Raw genomic sequence first — 16,889 nt, forward strand, 5'->3', positions numbered from 1 at the left:
AGCGCTCCCTTTCATCTTCTAAGAGAAGCCGTAAGTGTAAATATTATTAAAGTGGGAGTAACTGCATCTGTGCCACAAATTATTTTGAGATGCTATACACTATTTTTGCTAGTCGTCATCTCCATCAGGCCTTTGACAAATCTTGGGTGCTTGCAGAAACGTCATGGCTGTTCAAACTTCAAAAAATATTTGTATCTTTTATAATTAAATTGCATTATTGTAGGTAAAAAAGAGTGTTTGTCTTAAACACAGAAACTAAAATAATCCATTCTCGTCTACGTTTTTTCTTCAGCAGACCATTAATTTCTTCACTTTCATGTCACTCTAAACTCTAATTTTTCTCCACCAGAACAGAAAAAGGAAATATTATTAAAAAAAAAACTATACTTTCCATAACGGGAATGCATGGTGATCACTCACTGTCAAGTTTACTTGTTATTTTTCATTTTTTTTTTTATAATCGGTGCTAGATTGGGATTTGAACCCTCATCCACTTCCATGCTATGCAAAAACTTGACCACTAGACTAACACATCTATCAACCTAATAAACGTAGTATATTAATTTTATTATAAAGAACTACGAAATTTTTGAAAATAAAGTGCCACTGGTGCCTCCTCAAAAACAGGTGCATGTCACCCTGGGCTCTAGTGTTTTTCTACCGCCTATGTGGTTCTCCTCACATTGTGCTTAATTTTAGTTGTCTGCTAGCTAATTATGATTTGTGAGATTTGATTAGCACAGGAAACAGATTTCGTCCATGTTGGAGCTCTGCCGTTTTATAGAAGAACCTTATAAGGGAAGCATCAAAAGCTCAGGAAAAGCCATTTCCCATTCTATGCTGTGACTGACAGCCATAAGTGCTCGCCTGGTGGTTAGGCTGGATTGAGTGGTTTGATTGGGCCCATTGTGTCCCTGTGTGAGGGAGATTGACAAAAATTACACAAGCTGCCATTTCCAAATGCCACTTAAAGCTCAGCCTGAGAGCATCTCTGTTTTCATCTGTTTTGTTTTGTACATTCATTTTCTACATTTCTTTGCATTTCATCTGTGCTAGCAGCATTAAATTTGGACTGAAAATTGTGTGTGTGTGTGTGTGTGTGTGTATGTGTGTGTGTGTGTGTGTGTGTGTGTTTGCGTGCGCGCATCTGTCCTTCCTGGTGAAATGACCAGCGTAGACTAGCATGCATTTCCATGCCTACCTGTTTTTTGCTGGTTAGTGCTGGTCCATTGCTGGTTAGCTGCTAGACCAGCAAAATGTGTTCACCAAGAAGGAGGTCATGCTTGCTGGTTAAGCTAGTTAAAACCTGATGTACAATATTTTTTTCTGACCTTTACGATTGTTGCTTGTCAGATTGTAAATCAAGATCCCTAGAGAACTTGGGTAAAAGCCAAGACAAACTGTGTGACATTAACTGTCACTTATGACAGACTGTGTGATATACATATTAGCTAAGACTTTGGACATGATTGGGAGTGTTGCTGCTGGTGCCTAGCTCGAGTCTGTGTTTGTAGCCTGCTAGCTTTTTTAGCAAGGCTTATCTATCTGTTTTCAGATTTTAATCTTTAATCTCTGCCATTTTTCAGCATGCATCTGTTTTTTTCTACATTATTCTCTTATCACGATTCAACTGCGTGCATTTTTCCGCATGCATCCGCTTTCTATTTTTATCGCGATTAAACTGTGTGCATTTTACCATGCACACCCGTTTTCTCCTCTGTGTTACACGGATTATTGCATCGTTCTCAAAGCACCACTTACAAGAACAACCATAACAACAAACAATTGCGTGAGGGATTCACATCGATCTCAAACCTTCGCCACTCGGGAACAACCAACAACAACAAACAATTGCGGTAAGTCATGGCATCCGTCATGTTATTGCTTCCTGCATTACATGCCACATGTTTACTATAGCTTCTTCTGTCAGCAGTGAGGGATTTACATGTGATAAATGTAAGGAATTAGTCAGTCTGACGGAGAAGATTAATGAGTTAGAGACACGCATCCGAACGCTAGTGGAGGTCAGTGAGAAAGAGAAGCCGGTAGATACTGTTTCAGATGCGGATAGTACAGCGAGCAACACACACACTTTGGTTCCGGCTGTAGAGCCCCTGCAGCAGGGCATTTGGGTGATGTCTCGGCGGCATACTCGCTCAGCAAAACGAAAGTCCAATCGATTCTCCCTACTCAGTGATGCACCCACTGAGAATCATGTTGAAAGCACCCTGGTAATAGGAGATTCTATTGTAAGGAACGTGGAAATAGAGACTCCAGCCACTATTGTTAAATGCAGTTCGGGGGCTCAGGCGTCTGACATCAGATCAAATTTACAAGTGCTGGCTAATGCAAAACGTAGATTTTCTAAAACTGTTATTCATGTCGGCACTTATGATGTCTGGCTTCACCAGTCGGAGATCACTAGAGATAATGTTAAAGAGGTGTGTGAACTTGCAAAAACGTTGTCAAACACTGTAATACGCACTGGCCCCCTCTCTGCTCGTCATGGTGACAAGGTTTATAGTAGATTAGAGTCACTAAATGGATGGATGTCTGAGTGGTGTCTGGAGAATAACATAGGATTTATAGACAATTGGAAGAGTTTTTGGGGTAGACCTGACCTGCTAAAAGAGACAGACTCCATCCCACCAGGGAAGGTGCCGCTCTCCTCTCTAGTAATTTGGCTCATAAACTTAATAGTGACAGAATTTGACTGACCAGGGCCCAGGTCAGGAAGCAGACAAACTAGCTAATCCGAATGTCTGCTAGCTGCCTTGAGATGCCACACAGATCACTTAAACTACAACACATAGAGACTGTAGGAATTTGGGTAGTATAAATGCACATTTTATGGATTAAAGTGTCTGCGTACCTTCACCATAATATGCAAGGAATTTTATAATGGAATTATCCTTGTTCAACCACCATTATAAGAAGGATAAATGACAAATAATTTGATTATTTTTCTGAATATAATTCTCCACCATTAAAATTGAAATACAGTGGCTCGTTGTATCTCTGTACTTAATTGCTATCTAACATAAAACTAACAAACACATATAGACAAACATGAAAAACAGGTTGTGAGTGAACTGTAACAGTAACTTGAATTGAAATTATCTGTACAGAGAAAATGACCTTTATGGAGTCTATATACAATACCTTGAGAACCACTGATGCTTAATTCAGTCTAACTTGACTTGGAAACGGGTAACTCGAATTATATTAAAGAGACCAGGACTTTCAGCAAAAGTCTGGAGATGTACTTGCATTTCCTTGCTTTTCCTTGCGTTTCCTTGCGTTGCATGGTTCTTTGGCTGTTTGTAGAAAGTTCTGGTTGTTTCGTCAATGTTTTGGACCATTAAGGACTGTTAAGATCATGGATGTCGGGTTGTTGTGGGAATGATGAAGCGGGCTTTGAAGCGAGGCCTTCTGCATGTGTGAGCCGTAGAGCAGAGAGTGAGAAGAGTTTCCTCGGAACTTCGCGTTCCGAGCTTTCTTGGACTCTACATTGTACAGAACTTTAGGGGGCGCTGGAGAAGGCTAAGAGCCATGAGGGCAAGAAAGCGTTTGTCCGAGGTGGGGAGACTTTGTACTGTTGAAGTTGACTGCACCCCAAAGGTGTCTTGAGCCAATCAGAAATGTCTTTTGCTGGGTCACAGTCATTTGTCTGTCCCTCCTTCTGAAGGGGGTTAATGTTCCTTTGTCCCGTTTCCCGCTCGAAAAAGTATGTTTTAATCATACATTTTATATATCTCGGATACAACTGAATATATCAAAAATTAATCAACATAAACATTCAATAAATGCAGAAACAATCTCAACGATAGTAAACATGATGTGCTTGTCATGAATGGTTACCATTCTAATAAAATAACATGAATAAAACAATATTAAATATTATAATCATCAATTTGTCAGTTAGAAAAGTGATTACAGGTCATAACAACATCCTTTTCAGAATTATCTAGAAAGGCTAGGTATTGTGTACATTTTGGTACAAAAAGGGAGATTCTGTGCATTTTATAGGGTTAAATCAGCACTGTGTACTGTGACTCTGTGTGAAATGTTCATGGATTAAGATTAGATGTCCTATAAAGTGTTCAAAGGGATCCTTCCAAAGACAGTAAGACAGTTTTCAAACTCTCTCGTCTCGTACAGAGCTTTAGCATGTCACACAGGTAATGTCTCATTTTAATTGTCAAATTGGTTAAATCAAAGGACAAAGGAGTGTCTTAGCTTTCCATGGGTTTTTCCATGGTGACGGTTCTTTATCTATTTCTTGCCTATTGAGGGGGTTTCCTAAGAGTGTGTTTGGACAGATCTGCCCTTTGTTCTTTGACAGTTTTATTGGCCAGATGCATGTCTTAGCTAGACTCCTTGGGGCCAGCAGAGCAGAGTCCCCCAATTTATGACTCTGAGGAATGTCTGGAGTGACTGCTGGCCTGTGTGTGTCCTAGCCCCAACAACTTGGAAGTAAATATCCTTGTAGATCCTGGATTTAAGTCCTTCAGCATGGAAATTAATAATTCCTCTACCCATAAGAGCCTACAAGACTGTATCACCTAGATATCATATAGAGACTGTGTCTTTTCCCCGAACTACCAAACACAAAACTCTCACTAAATTATTTAGAAAACATTTGAAGAAAAATTTTGTTAAAAAAAAGATCATAGTATGGATGTGCTGTGTTTGACTGAATCCGGATGAATCCCGACTGAAACCTGGCTTAATCCGGATGAATATATTAGTTTAAATTAATCTACTCCCCCATGTTATTGTTTAAACATGAGCCTCATCTGAAGGGTCGAGGACGAGGTGTTGCTGCAATTTAAGGAAGTTTTTGGTGTTACTCAGAGGACAGGATATAAGTTTAAGTCTTTTGAACTAATAATGCTTAATGTGACACCATCAGATACAAATAAAAATCTCTGTCGTCTTTTGCCCATACTACAGTATATAGATCACCCGGGCCGTATTCTGATTTCCTTGGTGAATTTGCAAATTGTCTATCAGATCTAGAAGCAACTGTTGATAGAGCTTTAATTGTTGGTGACTTCAACATTCACATAGATAATGAACATGACACATTGGGATTAGCATTTATCAAAATTCTCAACTTTCTTGGAGTCAGACAAAATATGACAGGACCAACTCATCGCCATAATCATACGCTAGATTTAATTCTGTCATATGAATTTGATGTTGATTCTATAAAAATTATGCCACAGAGTGATGGCATCTCAGATCATTACCTCATCTCTTGTATGCTGCGATCAGCTACTGTTACTCAGTGTTACATCTACACCATGCTATCGTTCAGGTAGAACTATTCTTTCGACCACTAAAGATAGCTTCACTAATAATCTTCCAGATCTATCTCATATACTCAGAAAGCCACAAACTCTAGAAGAACTTGATGTAATAACAGAAAAATTAAATACAGTCTTCTCTAGCACTCTTGATAGTGTCGCCCCCCTTATATTAAAGCAAATTAAAGAAAAAAGCCCTGCATCATGGTACAATGATCACACTCATGCTCTCAAGAGAGCAGCTCGGAAAATGGAGCGCAAGAGGAAGAATACAAAACTAGAGGTATTTCGCAGTGCATGGAAGGATAGTGTCTGCAGCTACAGACAGGCACTAAAAGCTGCCAGGTCAGCATATTAGAAAACTCATAGAAAATAACCACAACAATCCTAGGTGTTTATTCAGTACTGTGGCTAAATTGGTTAGGAATAAAGCCTCAACTGAACCAGATATTCTGTCGCAGCACAAGAGTAATGACTTCATGAATTTCTTTACTGATAAAATTGAAATAATCTGAAATAAAATTGGAATTATGCAATCACCTGTCACAGTACCTCAGAAAACAGAGTCTCGTAATTTTCCTCACGAGCAGCTTCAATCCTTCATTGTCATATGTCATGAAGAGCTAACAAAACTTATCGAAACATCAAAAGCCACAACATGTATGTTAGATCTAACACCAATTAAGCTCTTAAAAGAGGTATTCCCTATAATCTCAGAAACTCTTTTTAATATTATTAACTCCTTGCTATCCTTAGGACATGTCCCAAGAAACTTTAAAATGGCAGTTATCAAACCGCTTATTAAGAAACCACAGCTTGATCCTGTAGAATTGGCTAGTTATAGACCGATTTCAAATCTCCCATTTATGTCAAAAATACTGGAAAAGGTAGTGTCCTCCCAACTACAATATGTTAATTTCTACAGAGAAATGGTATATATGAACAATTTCAGTCAGGATTTAGGCCCCACCACAGTACAGAGACTGCACTTATCAGAGTTACAAATGACTTGCTCCTATCATCTGATCGTGGCTGTATTTCTCTTCTAGTGCTTTTAGATCGTAGTGCTGCCTTCGACATCATAGATCACAACATTCTCTTGAGTAGGAATGAGAATTATGTTGGCATTTGTGGACTTGCATTAGAATGGTTTAGGTCCTATTTAGCAGACCACTACCACTTTGTCTATTTAAATGAGGAATTGTCAAATCAAACAAAAGTTAAGGATGCAGTGCCACAGGGATCAGTTTTAGGGCCTCTGCTTTTCTCCTTATATATGCTTCCCCTAGGAGATATTATCAGGAATCATGGAATATGTTTCTACTGTTATGCCGATGATACCCAACTTTATATTTCTTTGAAACCCGACGAAATTTCCCAATTCTCCAAATTAGCAGAGTGTATCAATGAAATCAAAGATTGGATGGCCAGAAATGTCCTTCTACTCAATTCCAACAAAACAGAGGTACTAATTATTGGAACAAAAACCTCTAAAAATAAGCCGCTAAAATATAATTTGACTCTTGATGGATGTACTGTTAAATCGACTTCTACAGTGAAGAACTTAGGTGTAATATTTTTTAGGTGTACCAATTTGTCCTTTGAAAATCAAATTTCCAATGTTTGTAAAACAGCGTTCTTCCACCTCAGAAGTATTGCTAAGTTACAACACATGCTCTCTGTTGCTGATGCCGAAAAACTAATTCATGCGTTCATGACCTCAAGACTAGATTATTGTAATGCATTACTGGGAAGTATCCAGAAAGTTCAATAAATACATTTCAAACTACATACAAAGCTTTGAATGGTCTAGCTCTGCAGCACTTAAGTGACCGTCTACCATGCTATATTCCATCACGTTCATTACGATCACAAAATTCTGGCCTGTTGTGTGAAAAAGCCACAAAAGGAGGTAGATCATTTTCCTATTTGGCTCCTAAACTATGGAATAGTCTCATTAACACTGTTCAGGATGCAGACACACTCACACTTGAGTTTAAGTCTAGACTAAAGACTCATCTATTTAGCCAGGTATACACCTAATTTATCCATCAGCTCACAATTAGGCTGCTTTAGTTAGGCCTGCCAGAACCAGAAACATTTATCATGATCTATAACTGCAAAAAAATGTATGGCATCTACGTTAATATTATTCTATTTGTATCCCTGTCTCAACCTCGGGATTCCTTTCCTGAGATCACCAGAACCGGCTAGATCCAGCTCCGTTCCTGCTTAGTGTCGGACTCCAGTGCTACGTGTCTCTGAATGATGATGACTAAATGCAGCCGGTGCCAGCCAGACATCACTTCAGTTTATTACGATGGACTTCAGAGGATGAACTGATGCCAACTCTAACCATAAGACATGGGATACTTCATATGCCACTGCCTGAACCTTGGACTTAGGATAGACCTTACTGAAATGACCGGCCAGTTGAACTGCGATGCACCTCATTCATCTCTGCCTGCATCACCTTGGTCTAATGATGGACTACACTCCTGTAATGGAATGCATAGACTATCAGTTAATTGCCAACAAACAAAGGACAATGCATCTATGTAAATATTTGCAGTCAATGCAGGATGGACTTCAAAGTCATTAGTCATTAATCTTACAGTTCATACAAAATCATTGTTTATACACTGGCCCTTAACACTTACTTAGTTTACTCATTTATGTGCACTGCACATAAATAAATAATATTGCCGTTATATTCATGCTGTTAGCCAGAGGGGAACTGGCCCAAGCAGTGAGCCTGGTTTCCCCCAAGGTTATTTTTCTCCATTAACCAACATCTTATGGAGTTTTGTGTTCCTTGCCACAGTCGCCTTCGGCTTGCTCACTGTGGTTATAAATACAATTATTATTTAATTACTTATTTTTATACAAAATTTACAATCATATTTAATGAAACTACACAATGATGACTCTAAGGCTTTATAGATATTACAGTTTCATTTTCTGTTTATGCATGATTTTCTGCAAAGCTGCTTTGAAAGGATGTGTGTTGTGAAAAGCGCTATTCAATAAAAACGACGACTTGAGTGGTCGTTTTAAGTCAACACTCCACATCTATTCTGACATCTTAATTTTCACCTGAAATTTTAATTGTAACATTTCTGACACTGTCAGAACTTCATTTGAGGCTAAGGCTACATCCACTTTAATTCTGAAAAGTCTGAAAACACATAAATCCCCTTGCTGTGCATGCAAAAAACAAACAAACAAAAAAAAAAAAACGTAAGAAACGTGGCCCTGTGTGAACCACAATTGTCCTCATGTTCCGCCGCCGGACAGCCATTCAGGGTAAACTTCATGTCGCTTTTGAAGGAATGCAATGTGAATGTTGAATAAAGAAACAATTATAGTATCTTTAACAACATTATCTAAGTGGATAGCAGGCACAACAACACAACTACAACATGGGCCGCCATCTTGATTGTTTTGGGCTGAATGGATCACATGACAAATACGCTATCATTTTTGAATATCTCTTTTTCCCCTGTCCACACTACAATGTGAAGACGGTGTTTTCAAATGTATCCACTTGGGAGAGTGAAAAGCTCAGATTTCGCTGGATTAAAACACTGTCTTATTGTGGACAAAAGACCAAAAGTTTTAGTGTGGACCTGGCCTAAGTCTCATATCAAAGCAATTGATCAAAGCAATTGATCAGCCATCACTGAGCATACAGTATTACACTAAGCGATCAAAAGTGCTGTGGGATAAGAAAAAAAAACTAGATTAAAAGGGAAAACAAGTTAATTTCTCTTACCCCTTTGGCAAATATCATTTTTTCTGTTTTAAGTATAAACCCTGCCAAATTTTGTTACATTTATCTGAAAACAAGACTTATTCTCTTATGTTATTTTATTTTTATTTTTTTGTTTAAAGGGTGTTTAGATATTTTTTTTACTGGAAAATAAGACAAAAATACTTTGTTCAAAAATGATATTTTTGCATAGCAGCAGCCAAACCACAACATATAATGGTAACCAACTATATTGGTCTTTTCAGCAGTGTTCTGTACACTGAGTGTGGAAAAGACAGCAGTAGTATCCATATTCTAACTCCCAGCATTTCCAAAGACCTACACAGCATTGATACACTCACTGATCTGCATGCCTACAGCACCAAGAGCCTAGTAGGACAGAGGCCTATAGACCTTCACATGCCAGAACTTGATAAATATTAAGTAATGAAGCAGATTTTCGTAAAACTATGACTCAGCAGTGGCTTTGTGGACAGTCTGTCTGAGGGCTCTTTATTCAGGGCTGCTCTTAAGTTGAGCAATTGAAGACCTAATGAAATGCCCCGATGCAATTTTTTCCCCAAGTTGACTTATTTCCTATCAAAATAATAAGTATGTAAATATCAGCATGGCATATTTAAGTGCTTTTACATTTTCTTTTAAATAGCCTTTAGTTTAAATCACAGGTGCGGACCATGATTTGCTACTTACTATTGCTAGTCGAGGCAGGTGGTATAGAAGTTAGGGTCTTTCTCATTCTAGAAAGCATTTTACTCAAGTCATGAAGCGAGTTGAAGGGAAGAGAGTTGTTTTAAGCTGTTCAAGCTGTAATACAGGGAAGAGGAATGCATATTTTATGACCTGAACCCCCCAAACCTAAACTTAACCATCAGTGGAGTAAAAATGTAATGTTAGAGGGAAAAGCGCACCTTCTGAATTGCGGTCATCACTGATTATTTGAACTTGATTACCTCCTGGTTTCAACATGGGATCTAAACCTAGATCTCCCACGCTGCTGATGCAACATGCTTCCATTGCGCAATGGAGCCAATGCGAAAATGTCTTGATAGGAGAAGGTGGTCAATGAGCGGCATAATGCGGCTGATCATAGGGTACCGGAAATCTCGGAAACAACGTGTCGACTTCCCATGTGATCATGTTGCAACAAAAGTTGGTATATGCCCCTCAGTGCAATATGAGTAATTTTTTTAACAGAAAAAAAAAAAAAAAAAAAAACCCTTTGATTTCATTGGGTCCTAAAGCATTTTCTTACTAGAGGGTTTGGTGCAGACGTTCATTTGACATCACAGTATGGTTAGTTTGGTTTGTGTGAAAGTAGCTGTTTGAACTACCATATTCAACAGTGAGCCCATTGGGCATAGTTTCAGCCTAAAGTTTGTGTACTTTTACATTTTTTCAAAATATAATTTTTTTTTCTAATTTTAGGAGTTTATTAGCATATTGATGGTCTCAAAGCTAACAGACATGCACTAAAAGCCACAAAACATTGATTTCAAAGACTAAGGGTGCTTTCACACTAGAGCATTTGGTGTAGACCTGAGTCCATTTGATGTCAGAGTTTGGTTTGTTTAGTTGGTAAAAGCAGTTGTCTGAACTAGAGTATGCAACAGCGAACCACACCCGTGGAAACTCACAAATTATGATCCAGAGATGTAAGCGTAAGCGTAGTTCTAGCAGGAAGATCTCGGGATTCATTCTATCAGGCATCTCATCCATTCACAATACAGCCTCTGCTTTATAAGGCCACTCAGTTGTTTCTCATTGTTGGCATACTTCCGTTGTTTTCACCCCCCTCCACCCCATCACCACCAGTTTAGGTCCTGTCCTGAGCAGGGGTAAGCTCCGCTCCCCTGCCATCATCGCTTCCAGCAGGATCCGACGGTTCAAGCAAGTATCAGAACGTTGAACTGTAGGACGGTGCTTACGCAAAATTATATAAGTATTGTGCATTCGTATTAATCCCAATAATCCCAAAACTTTTCTGATAGAAAGATTATGCTGTTAAAAGCAGCAGAGTTGGGAGCATAAACATAACACGGCGCCTATGTCAATAACTGTTGACTAATTAATGGATATTAATACATTTCCATTTCTATATTATTTTAGTCAAAAATAGTTATAACCCAAACATGTTAAGTTGTTGGCATAGTTTTATTATATTTATTTATTGTTTAGCAATGTGAGATGCCAAAGCTTTGCAAATTTAAACCATCACAGGTTTGGGAGTGATCCTGTAATCTGTACAGTCAGAGAACGATAATTTAGGGGATGCACTCGTGCATTTAAATGCATTTGTCACTCCCAAAACTTTGCAGTGTGTACATGGACATAAAGTTTAAGGTATTTTTGCAGAAAGAGGTGGTTTATGAACTCGGATAATAAACACCACAATATCACCATTATACTCTTGAGCCGGGCACTTAAATTTGATGGCACTTGAATGTAAAGCACTTAAATATAATGCATTCACCGTCACTGTTACTTTGCCTAGCCTTGAGTTTCTTTTGATTCCCTATTAATATGACCTCAGGGTTGATTAAGCTTAGGAAATCAGCGAGCTTGCATCGCAGGAGCCCTGCTGATATCGGTGAAATGAATGTGTTGTGACTTCATTGAGTCTTTCCTCTGTCAAAAGAAAATGATGTGTCTTTTTTCTCTTGTTTAAGACCAGCACATCTCGCTTGTTCAATTTTGCTGCAGCCCCTGCTGCTTTTTTCCATTGAAATTCACAAATTAAACAAAGAGGTAATTGGTAGTCACAAATTCTCATGTTTTGGGGAAGAGCTGCAGTTGTTCTTGTGGAGTTCCTGCATGAGGTGACGTTCTGAGAAGGACAAAAACATCTCAATTGTGATGCTGGTACAAAACAAGCCACATGCTGTGACAAAAAATGTGAATCACTGAGGTGATTAGACAAAGACACAGACAGATTTCTAAATAGAGAAGACACATCAAAGGTTTATTTTTACCCCCTTCTGAGAGAATGAAGAGTGTTTTTTTTTTCTTTTGTACACAACATTTATTACCGGGCTTATTAAATATTAAAGACATCACATGTACTTGCTGACATGTCAATTAAACTCCAACACTGATCTACTGCGAGTGTTATTATTATATGACAAAGTTTATTGTTTCCTCTGTTTCCACTTAAGGTGAAAGCCACTAGCAGTGACATCAGCAGTTACCTTTTATATAATTGTGATTTATTTTTGGACTTTTGCAACTTTTAAATCATAGATTGTAGAGAAAGGACAGGAAATGAAGGAAAGAGAGATCAGTTTGTGTCACAAGCCAGAATTGAATCTTAACCAATAAAAATTGCCTATACAATATGTTTTGATTTTTAGAATATTGCGTCGTTAGCTTAGCAACATGCTAACATTAAACTCCAAACTATGAGTTTTAATTGAGTCTCTCTTAAACTATTCCTTTAAGCAAGTCATGCAGTACTTTCTGTATTAGAACAAGTGTTTAAAATTGCTTTACCATCCATTTGCTCTGTCTCTAACAGGTAATATCCTTTATAAAACAGATCCAGAGAGTCATTAATTACTGGAGAAAGCCAATACATATCTACCCCAGCCTGAATAATGAGGGACAGGGGAGTCTCATACTCACCAATAACAAATTCATTACTGATATTCCTTCTCACCCTTGTCCAGGCCAAGGATACTTCCACGCCACCGCCAGCAGTTCTTCATTGCTATTCCGGCTCTGACTCTGTAATCAACCCAAACACAGATAATTGGTTCAGTCTTTAAGGACAGGTTGTTATTTCAGAGGAAAACATTGATCTTTGCGAGGAGAACTGACCAGGAGGAAAATTATATCGCTTAGAGTTTGCTCTTTATAGCGTAGGAGATTTAATTGAGTTCTCAGTTGTTTCAAATAGGTATCAACTTTGTTTCAAACTATTTCCCAAAGCCCAGATATATATTCTGTGTAAGTATGTGAATGCAAACTCATCTAGCTATGCAAGCTTAATTTTGTGCCTTGTTGCATTCCAAAATGTGTTAGAGTGCAATTCATAATGCAACTCAGTCTCCATTTGCTCTCAATTTAATCTCATTTCATGTGCTGTATTAGAAACAGTTGAGATATTGAAGAGATCTCATTTGTGATTTGGGGAGTACTTTTTTCCTGAGGAGTGCTGTTTTTATTTGTAATCAAAATGATGAATGAATAGGAAGATATTTTTACATACAAAAAATATAAATCTAATGTTTGGTGGTGGTCCAGATTCACAGCTTAGCAGTATTGAATGGATTGTATTGAAATAAATTTTTTGGCAGTGCTATTTCTGAAACGCTTGTTCATCTTCGTAACAATAGAAACATGTAAGGTTTTTTGGTCCAGGCTGTAGGACTAAACTGTGTGTGCCTGACTGGGGCACAATGACAGTAGTGTTTACAGTATCTTAAGCCTGTTGGGGTATGCGTGTGTGTGTGTGTTCTCTTACTAGTGTCCTATGCTTGAACCTGAGAGGAAGCATTACATTTGAAGGCCAGAATCATACTTAATGCAAGTATGCCAACACAGTGCTAAACACTTTGCTAATGCATTGCAGTTGTGGCAGTAAGAAACATTAGTAGTTTATCAATGGGCTCGATAGAGCTACCTTAATATGTCTGTGTTATTAAAGGTGCTTGCTAGCTTCCACCATTTGCTAACACTTCTTATGCTCGGAATAGCATACTGCCATCCTACACTTACTATTCTGTCATATCAACATACTGCAGAAAAAGTAAGTAAGCTATTATGAACATATCAACCCTCTCTGTAAAATCCTGCCCTCCAAGTACAGGTAGCATTTCTGATTGGCAAATTTTCAGATTGGCTAAAAAGCATGATCCACTCCCCTGACTCGTTTTGCTGTTCACAGAGTCTAGGGCTGTCACAGAGACAAGTGTGATTTCTTAGGACAACTATTTCAGTGATATCTGTCATGTATAGGGACATTTTAAGCATATTTTAAAAAATAAAAAAATAATAAAAAAAATGCTTAAAGCACCTTTTAAACAAATGTTTTATTATTTAGCTTTCTAGCCTAGCTATAAAAATGTTGACAGTTTAACTAACTTCAACTAGCTTGCTCGGCAAGATTCCCTTTAAACTGTTGCTCTGCCATAAGAGTAGCTGACCTGAAAGAGAAAACGTCTGGGTTATGTAGATAACCTCGGTTCCCTGAGACGAAGGGAACGAGACATTGCGTCACTAAGCTGATGCTATGGGAATTGTCCTATGCAATCTAGTGAAACCTTTCTACGATAACGACAATTCTAAAATTGCCTATGGTATTTAAGCCCCGCCCTTTTAGGTGCGATGCTGTCTGGTATAAAACAGGTGCGCAAACACCATTCCTCAGAATTTTCTGACTGAGGGACAAAAGCGCATTGCTCGCACCTCAAAGAACTCTGAGTCTGTAGTGCGGTCAGCTTACACGATGTCTCGTTCCCCTCGTCTCAGGGAACCGAGGTTACATATGTAACCGAGATGTTCCCTTATGACTCAGTACACTTGACATTGCGTCACTAAGCTGACGCTGTGGGGAACACAGTCCAGCGGGACGGCGACCGACATGAGTATTCTGCAAGCGAAAGACCCTCATGGAGGGCCAGGAGGGGAATACTCAGAATGGATATGAATTAACCCCTTCGTATGAATTAACCCCTTCATGAACCCAGTTGGGAAGGACGTTTATTTGTAATGAAAGTGCCTGTGACTTTTGGGAAATACAACGGTCTGAATGCAGGTGGTTGTGTAAAAAGTCAAGGAGACTGTACTTAAAAAGAGGTGCATAAGTATGTGTTTGGCCAATGAAATAGCAAGCGCTCTAGACAGAGATGACTTGCTATGAGAGAGACATTACGTCTATGTTGTAAAACCTTGTGAATGTGTTTTGAGAACACCATCCTGCTGCAAAACATATGTCTTGTAAGGATACACCGTTCGACCATGCCAATGAAGAGGCCACACCTCTAGCTGAGTGTGCTTTAACACCAGTTGGGCAATTTGCACCCTATAACTCGTTAGCCAGGGTGATCACATCAACGATCCAGTGAGAAAGTCTTTGTTTGGAGACGGAGCTTCCAACAAGAGCTGGTCAGACAGTCTGAATTGGCGGGTGCACTCAACTTATGTGTGTAGCGCTCGCAAAGGGCATAACGAATGTAAGGACTGTTCCTCATCCAAATTAAATGGAGGAGGGAAAAAAGGCTTGAAGGTGAACCACCTGCGCTCTGAAGGGTGAGGTTTGAACCTTAGGCACATAGACTTTTCTGGCTTTGACAGCGTTTTTTGAAAGACCAGGACCAAACTCCAGACGTGAATTGTCAACTGACAGTGCTTGCAAATCTCCAACCCGTTTTGCTGAGGTCAAAGGCAGCAGTAATGCGGTCTTAAGAGAAAGCACACATAATTCAACATAGTACAGAGGCTCGAAGGGAGGCCCCGCAAGTACTTTTAGGACCAAAGTTAGGTCCCAAGTGGGGACTGTAGCCGGACAAGGGGGATTTAGCTGCCCTGCCCCCTTAAGGAATTATGATTAAATCATGCTTGCTTATAGAGGTGCCGGCTTCAGGTGCATGATATGCAGATATAGTTGCCACATAAAATTTGAGCAATGACGGAGTGAGCCCTGCGTCCAATTGCTCTTAAAGAATTTTACGATTTTCAGGTATGGGGCAGTTCACTGGGTCTTTGCCATGTGAAAAGCACCAGTTAGTGAACACATTCCATTTCAGTGCATAAAGGCATCTCGTGGATGGTACTCTGGCCTGTAAAATGGTGTTCATAACCGACTTGCCAATTCTGGCTCATCCGCTGTGCTCCGTTCAAAGGCCATATGTGTAGGCTTCACAGCTCTGGCTGGGGATGCCAAATCATGCCTTGTATTTGAGAGAGAAGGTCTCTCTTCAGTGGTATTTCCGATGGAGACCCGTCCAGTATTTCTACCATGTCCAGAATCCAGGACTGATTGGGCCATTTCTGCGCAATTAACATGACTGTTTTCATGTCCACTCGGACTTTGCTGATAAAATGAAGGAGGTGCACCAGGGGAAACGCATATGTGGGCCAGTGCGTCCTGGTTACTTATATATGCCACTACTGTTGTGTTGTCCGAACGAATCAGAATGTGGTTATTCACGATGTCGGAATGAAAAGCTCTCAAAGATAGAAAGACAGCCAGTAGCTCTAGGCAGTTGACATGCCACGCCTGTCCAGGTGTCAGAAATCGGGCAGCCATCACACACCATGCCCCAACCTGTGTTGGATGCATCTGTGGTCAGCAGTTTCGTTCTGAAAATTTGACACAGCATTACATCCTGTTGGTAGAAGGACGGTGCTGTCCATGGTGCTAGAGCAGACAGACAGCGGCGAGTCACTGCGATGCGCATGCGCCCGAGGCTCCAGGCGCAATGTGGAACATTGCTTGAGTCAGTACTGGAGAGGTCTCATGTGTAACCGACCTTACGGTATGACGGCGGATGCTGCCGCCATAAAACCCAGCATTCTCTGAAATTACTTCAGTGGTAATGTTTTTCCAGTTTGAACTGGAAATGGTCTGTATGCGCTCATTCGTGAGGTGCGTATGCATGCTCATGGAGTTGAGAAAACTCTTATAAAGGAGATTTACTGGCTGGGGAAAAGTGTTCTTTTCACCCAGTTGACATTAGACCAGATTTTCCATATGGCAAAGTAGCAAGTCTCTGTGTTCGCTCAGTAGTGCCTCTGATTGGCTAGTAATAACCAATCGCTGAGGTAATTCAAAACACGCACACTGTTCATTTTCAGTGGGGTGAGCG

The 16,889-nt window shown here is 39.5% G+C and overlaps 1 protein-coding gene across 4 annotated transcripts in view; it reads left to right on the top strand.

Moving 5' to 3' along the window:
• LOC127431819 (RNA-binding Raly-like protein) overlaps window positions 1-16,889 on the top strand; it is a 195,985-nt gene that overhangs the window by 42,638 nt on the left and 136,458 nt on the right. Inside the window, exon 1 of one of the 4 annotated variants that reach the window (XM_051682392.1) lies at window positions 1,486-1,856. The exons of the other annotated variants lie outside the window; for them this stretch is intronic. The gene's annotated coding sequence lies outside the window, so the exon portion shown is untranslated. Of the gene's footprint in view, window positions 1-1,485; window positions 1,857-16,889 lie in introns of those variants that run through there. 4 annotated transcript variants of the gene reach the window in all.

This window comes from Myxocyprinus asiaticus, chromosome 41, assembly GCF_019703515.2.
Source record: "Myxocyprinus asiaticus isolate MX2 ecotype Aquarium Trade chromosome 41, UBuf_Myxa_2, whole genome shotgun sequence".
NCBI classification, from domain to species: Eukaryota; Metazoa; Chordata; class Actinopteri; order Cypriniformes; family Catostomidae; genus Myxocyprinus; species Myxocyprinus asiaticus.